Source organism: Pteropus vampyrus, unplaced genomic scaffold (genome assembly GCF_000151845.1).
Source record: "Pteropus vampyrus isolate Shadow unplaced genomic scaffold, Pvam_2.0 Scaffold300, whole genome shotgun sequence".
NCBI lineage: Eukaryota > Metazoa > Chordata > Mammalia > Chiroptera > Pteropodidae > Pteropus > Pteropus vampyrus.
In genome coordinates, this window is record NW_011889081.1 from 1,981,329 (window position 1) to 1,989,056 (window position 7,728).

A 7,728-nucleotide genomic window follows, 5' to 3' on the forward strand; every position below is an offset into this window, starting at 1 on the left:
TAAAAGAAGTAGGCACTTTATCTTCCAGAACTAGTCTCACTGGACCCCTGAGAAATACTAGCTCCAATCAGGCAGCATCAAGTTGTCTCCAGCCTCCAAGATCTGAATCTCAGCTCTGCATAGCCTCCCTTCCAAGCTTCCAAGTTCTGATAAACATAACTTTTTCCTTATATTTTCTTAACACCATATATGATAGCTGCTTCCCATCATTACCATATGTTACCTTAGAGTCTACCTCTCATTGCCTAACGCAGCCTGACACTGCACTATCCACTTGAAAATAAACATGGAGTAGACTGTAGTAAATGCCAACAGCCACAAATCTATAACTTTCCTCTGATATGCAGCATTACCTGCCTGGTTTGGTTCAGCCCTTCGAATGTGTTTTTAAAAGGTAGGTTTTCTCCCCTGTAAATTGACTACTGGTGTTCTACACATAGTTTCTATACCTCCTTCCCTCTCTGAAACATTTCAACTAATTCATATAATTTTTCAATTGACTATTCCTGTTTTCCAAGGATTCATAACCACTTCCCATAGAATGGATCAAACATTCTCACTACAACCCAGAGAAGTAGGGCAAAGCCTATTTACTGATTGTCAACCTTCTCACATACCTATTGTGGTTCCTCAGCCGAAGGTGGTAGATGGGTGCTCACAACCAAAAATAAGATTTGAGTCCCTCAAGCCTCCTTACCTCACTCTTCTTTCCTCTTGCCACCTCTTCTATGCCTCTCCTTTGAGGGGGCTATCTTACCAGTCAGTTTGAGAACAGCCCAGGACTTCTGGGATCTTGAACCACAGTACTCACTTCATTACAGGCGAATCCTCGCTTGCCCCATTATCAGCTCCAGTCTTCTTGCAGTCCCATTGCTCTCATTTGGCCTGGTTCTAGGTAGAGATAAAGAGAAAAACAGAATTCTTTTCTTGTGGAAAAGAGGACAAGTAACTTCGCCACTTCCTGTGGTAAGGGAGTTAATCTGAAAGTTTTGAACTTGGTGCCATCCTGCTCTGGCACCTGGAGGAAGCTGTGCTCCTGAAGCTGCTTGAGCATTGCCCATTCACTTGCCATTCTAGCAGCATCTATGGAGTTTTTCACAACTTTATGATTTACTGAGAATTGCAAGTTAAGTCTGTGTTTCCTCATAGCCCCAATGCATACCTGCTATCATAGGTTAAATGACTTGCATAGTGACTAGAGTAAAAGAACTTGGAATACAGGTCAAATCAATTTGAGAATCTTTAATTTCTTCAGTCTTTCATTCTCATTACTCTTTTTGGCTAACAATTTCTGTTAGAGTAGTTTTGTTCTGACATTTATAGGATTAATGTCTGTCATCCCCTAAAAAAATGTAAGGTTCTTGGATAGCATGGAATTTGATTTGTTCATTGCTGAATCACAGCACCTGGAATAATGCTTGGCACTAAATAAATATTTGGCAAATGATTGAATGGGTGAAAAAATACGAAGGCTGGGTTCATGAGACCTGGTTAACTGGGTATCAAGCGCTTAAGCATTATAAATACCAAAGGAGACTAAGAGTGGCCTCTGGCTAATATGTTTTTGATGCGGTCTTCAGTCCATTTCCATTACTGACGCTCTAGGGCAGGATTTCTGAACCTTGGCACTATTGACATTTTGGGCTGGACAGGTCTTTGTTGCTGAGGGCCGCTAGTTGTATCCTGTGCGTTGCAGGATGTTTAGCTGAATCCCTGGTTTTCACCACTAGATGTCAGTAGCATCCCCCAGTGTTGACAAAATTGACTCCACACGTTGTCAAAGGTCTTTAAGGGGCAAAATGGCCCATGGTTGAGAACCCCTTCTTTAGAGACATACCATTAGACCGGGTTGGTATGAGAATCTTCCATCTGTCCACCTGGTCTTCCTACAGAACAGAGCTGGCTGCCTTGACTTTCTGCAAATCTAATCCAATTGTATAACTGCTCTGCTCAAAAGCCTTCAAGACTTCCTACTGCTTCTGAAATAAGCCAACGTGTCCCAACTTGCAAGGCTCTCCCTGGCATTCAAGGCTCAATCCCTCTCTCCAGCCTCATTGCCCACTATCCTATACACAGTCTACAATCCAGCACAGGTGAACTGGTCCCAGGTCCTGGAACAGGTTCTGTGGTTTCCAGCCCTAGTGCCTTTGCCCACTCAACATTTCCTTCCAAGATTCAAAGCCTGGTTCATTCTTTCAGGTAGACACTGAATACGAAGGGCTGCCAGTGTCTACCCCTCTTAACAAGAATAGGAAGGGCACACTTGAGTCTAGGCATTAGAAATGTAGAAATAAGGAAAAATTTTATGTTCTCAAGGAGTGCAATACTGAAGAAGGCAAGAAATCCATGGGACGAGTGTTATGGCGCGAATGATTCTAAGACCCACGCAGCCAATTGAGATTAATTATGAGCCTTTATTAGCCGCCGGCGACTGACTCTCTACCACGCAGGGTTAGAGGAAATCAGCCCTGAGCTTCCAGAGGAGGCAGCTTCTAAAGCCTCCTACTACATCCTTGAATAAGCAGATTACAAGAAGCAGAAGTTAGCCGTTAACATTTCATACAAAGATAAATGTATCAGGGGGACTCTCAGATCAAACAGGGCCTAATAGACAGTTTTATCATCTTCATCTTGGAATGTTGCGCTTCTCCTGGGGCTGGCACCTGGAGATATCACCTCCCTGTAACTGAGTTACTGTTCTCCCTGGGGACTGGCGCCTCGAGATATCACCTCCCTGTAACTGAGTTACTGCTCTCCCTGGGGACTGGCGCCTCTAGATACCACCTCCCTGAAACTGGAGAATTTCTACTTTTACAACGAGGACCAGTAACACCACCACCACCACCTTCTGGAGGCCTCCCAATGCTTTGAACCCCTCAGCCCTGCCTGTAAGTCTGTCTCAGGGAGCCTAATCTTATTCCACCTAACACCAGAATTTGTTTCTGGTGGATTTATCTACTCCACCAGTTTGGGAGCAGAGGGCAAGAGGAGTGCCTGAGTTGTCTTCGTGTCCCCATCGCCCAGCACAAGGGCTCACAAGGACGCAATAGGCCCCAGTGAACGACTGTTTTACTAGCGTAAACTGCAAGTTCAAGAGGTTCAAAGCCGTTCAAAGGACTCGTCACCAGTAAACTGAACGGGTAGAGCTCCGAATAGCCACTGGGCCGACACTCCGGGCCACCACGTTTCCACGCCTCCTTAGACTGAGGAAGGAGGTCCTGGTCCATGGCCACTTGGAGTCGCCAGAGGGAAGGGCACGGTAAAGGACGGAGAGGCATCGCTAGATCCTCTAGCCAGTAAAAGACTGCTTCATAACCGCTGCTCACCTACCACGTCACCATTCGCGGTAGGCCGAAAGGGGCCGCGGGGCAAGCGCAGACCACAGAAAGGCCAGGCGCACGCGCAAGTGCTAAGGCCGAAAGAGTGGCTCGCGTTCTTACATTAAAGGGCCGCCGTCGCCATCTGGTAGTCGACAGCAGACCTTGCCAGTGAGTAAATAGAATTCTTTCTCCGTAATCCACTGGGACCAATAATGCTCTTTGGGAACTAGGGTCCTGGATCTGGGCGTTTGTCAGTTTTTCCTATTGGTTTATTGCTGTTCTGTTTGCAAGGCACTTTTTCTTTTATTACTGGATGGGTCCTTGTACCAAACCCGGCTGGGCTCACACCGTTTTTGCAAATGTGGAAACGACAACAATGAAAAAAACAATGCTGGCCGTGTGCTTGTCACAGTTGTTGGGGTCTAAGCATCTCCTTTAATAAGAGTGTCCCTTTTAATTTAACGTCTTTGCTCTTCTTGTCTCTACTCCCTTCCTCTCCCAACGACCAAAAAAAGAAATCAATACTATCTTTGGGATACATCACAAAGATACTAGAGCTTAAAGTCACCAAACCAAAGTCACTTTTCTTCTCCCAACACAAAAATTGGAGATGTATATTTTTATCAACTTAGGACAATTTTAGTAAAGTCTAATAGTTTTGTTTTTATAGGTCCTGAACATTTCTAAAATTAATTTCCAGGAATTTATTTTATTTTTGTTTCTTTTGTCAGTAAGATCTTCATTCCACCTGGTTATTTCTAATGTGTAGGAAAACTTTTTAAAACTGTTTATTGATTGCATCCCTAATGGAATAAAACTCATGGACAAAAATAACTGTAAAAAACCTGTTGTGTGTGTGTATTGTGGAAAGTCAGAAATATGTGTTTTATATAAATACATATTTTTACATGTCAATACTTGATATTATTAGACTTTTAAATTTTCTGATAGAAATAAATAAGCGTCTCTGTCTATGCCTGTATTTATACGTATCTTATCTGTATCCCACCTCTGTCTACAGAGATTACCTGGGACTAGTTCACCCCAATAGTAATGAGGACACTCAGTAACTAGAAATTGATTTCTAAATACCATTTTCCACTACAAGTAACCAGGGCTTCTTGACAAAATGGCTGGGCTGTGTCAGGGTTATTAAAAGATAAGCATAGAACATCTTGTGGTTCCAGATAGCAAGGAAATGCTGAAAGACTATGGGGGCAAGTAAGAAAAACACAAAGGTCAGCTTGAATGAGCTCCCACTGATCAAAGAAGGGGCAACAATATGATTATAGTAACAAGTTATAAGCCATTGAATGAAATAGGAAAACTTGATTCTGTAAGATGTAAAGAAATAAATGAATAAATTGAGATTAATTAGTAACTAGATATTTATGTAGTTTCAGAGTACTTCCCCATAAAATACTTATTGATTATGAAGTGGAAAATAATGGAAAAGCCTGGCAGATACCACTTTAATTTAGTGATCCAAGAAACATTATTATTTGGACAAATTGAAATATATACCACCTGTCTTATTCTGCTCAGGCTGCCATAACAAAATGCCATAGACTGGATGAGTTAATCAACCGTAAATAATTTTCTCACAGTCCGGAGGCTGGAAAGTCCAAGATAAGTTTCCATCAGAATTCAGTTTCTGGTGAGGTCTCTTTTCTGGCTTGCAGCGGGCCACTTTGTCCACACATCCTTTCCTCTTAATGCAGATGGAGAAAGATCTCTTTTCTTCTTATAAGGTCAGCAATCATGTTAGACTAGGGGCCCACCCTGTTATACCACTTAACCCTAATTACCTCCTAAAAGCCCTGTTTCCAAATACAGTCACATTGGGGTTTAGGACATCAACATATGAATTTGTGATGGGGGACACAATTCAGTGCATAGCACCTTCTGATAGGTTACAATGAGAAGAATGCAACATCAGTTCTGTGGTATTCCTGCCAAAGATGCATAACCTGAATTTAATTATGAACAACTCAAACTGAGGGATGTTCTATAAAATAGCTGGAAAATGATCTTTAAAAGTTTCAGGGTCATGAAAGTTTAGAACAGACTGAGGAACAATTTCAGACTGACAGAGACTAAAAGGAGATGACGATTAAGTGAAATGTGTGATTCTGAACAGAATATTTTTGCTATGAAAGACATTAGAACCACTGGCAAAAGTTGAATGGGGTCTGAGAATTAGGCAATATCATGTGTTAATGTTCACTTAGTAATTTTGATGGCTATATTGTGATATTGTAGGAAAATGCCCTTGTTTCTGAGAGATACAAGCTAAGATATTTGGGGAAGACAGAGCTTGAAGTTGTCAGCTTACTCTCAAACGATTCAGGGAGAAATGTCCTTTGTATCATGCTTCCAACTTTCCTGTAAGTTTGTGATTATTTCAAAAAAGAAAAAGTATATTTTGAAAAAGCACAAGCTTTAGAGTCAAGAGCACTTGAGTTTGCTTCCCAGCCCTACCACTGTGTGCTCTTGAGCAAGCTTCCTGTTGCAATCCAATATCCTCATCTTAAAATGAGGATGATATAGATTGTTGGGAGAAATGAGTCAACTCATGTAAAAAGTTTAGATCATAACCTAGCTCATGGAAAGCATTCAGCGAAACTGATACAGTCAAATCATCGATATAGTCAAATAAACTGGACCTTTTCACCAAATCATTAATGGAGCTTCCAAATTAGTCTATAATTTAGAGCTCACATACTAGAGCATAAGCTCACCAAACCAAAGTCCCTTTTTTTTTCTTTTTCAATTACAGTTGACACTCAAGATTGTTATATATCAGTTTCAGTTGTACAGCATAGTGGTTAGACATTTACATAATTTAATAAGTAATCCCCCCCGATTAGTCTAGTACCCACCTGACACTATACATAGCTATTATAATATTATTGACTGTATTCCTTATGCTGTACTTTATATCCCCATGACTATTTCATAAATACCAATTTATACTTTTTAATCCCTTCACCTTTTCACCCAGCCCCTCAATCTCCCTTCCATCTGGCACCCATGTTTCTTCTCTGTATCTATGAGTCTGTTTCTGTTTTGTTTGTTTATTTTATTCTTTAGATTCCACATACAAATGAGATCATATAGTATTTGTCTTTCTCTGTCTGACTTATTTCACTTAGCATAATACCCTCTAGGTCCATCCAAGTTGTTGCAAATGGTAAGATTTCATTCTTTTTTATGGCCAAGTAATATTCTATTATATATAAGTATCAAAACTTCTTTTCTTTTTTCCTGGGTTTACTGAAATATATGTACCACAACATCTTTATCCAATCATCTATCGATAGACACTTAGGTTGCTTCCATGTCTTGACTATTGGAAATAATGCTGCCGTGTACATAGGAGTGCAGTTATCTTTTTGAATTAGTGTTTTCAGTTTCTTCACATAAGTACCCAGAAGGTAGTTCTATTTTTAATTTTTTGAAGAACCTCCATACAGTTTTCCACAGTGCTGCACGAATTTGCATTCTCACCAAGAGGACACAAGGATTCTCTTTTCTCCACATCCTTGCCAACATTTGTTGTTTGTTGATTTATTGATGATAGCCATTCTGACAGGTGTGACTTGATATCTCCTGTGGTTTTTATTTGCATTTCTCTGATGATTAGTGACCTTGACCATCTTTTCATATGTCTGTTGGCCACCTGTATATCCTCTTGGGAGAAATGTCTATTTGAGTCCTCTGCTCACGTTTTAATTGGATTTTTTTTTTGGTATTGAGTTGTATAAGTTCTTTATAAATTTTGGACATTAACCCCTTATCAGATGTATCATTGGTGAATATCTTCTCTCATTCAGTAGGTTGTCTTTTCATTTTGTCGATGGTTTCTTTTGCTATACAAAAAATTTTAGTTTGATGTAGTCCCTAAAATATGAAATGCTTCATGAATTCACATGTCATCCCTTGTACAGGGCCCATGCTAATCTTCTCTGTATTGGTCTAATTTTAGTATACATGCTGCTAAAGTGAACACCAATGTCATGTTTCAAATCCTATTTTTCACCAACTCCTTTATTCCATCATCTCCTATACCACAGCCATGAAATTGAGCCTGAAGGCTGTAAATTCAGAAAAAAGGATTGACTTCCTTCATTTGGCAGGTTCCAAATTTGGTCATTTGGTTCAAGTATTCTAGATAGCCTGTATTGAAGGGCTCTGTGATACAGGCTCTTAAATGCTCTTAAATTTACAGACCAGACTAGCATATTCAAATACATTTCTGTTTCACTAAGATTGGTGAACCTTCTATAGGCCTTGGTGTTTGTTTTTCATTTTTTGAATTTCCATTTGAATTAGACACCGAACATGCTTTTTCTTCTGTAACCCTGCAAATAGAACTTCAAAGCCCTTAATAACAAGGATATTTCCT

The 7,728-nt window shown here is 40.3% G+C and overlaps 1 non-coding gene across 1 annotated transcript; it reads right to left on the reverse strand.

Annotated features, from left to right (window-relative positions):
• Positions 1-7,224: 7,224 nt before the first annotated feature.
• Positions 7,225-7,332, reverse strand: LOC111730087. Its single transcript, XR_002776552.1, has one exon. It is a non-coding gene; the product is annotated as a U6 spliceosomal RNA (small nuclear RNA).
• Positions 7,333-7,728: the final 396 nt, after the last annotated feature.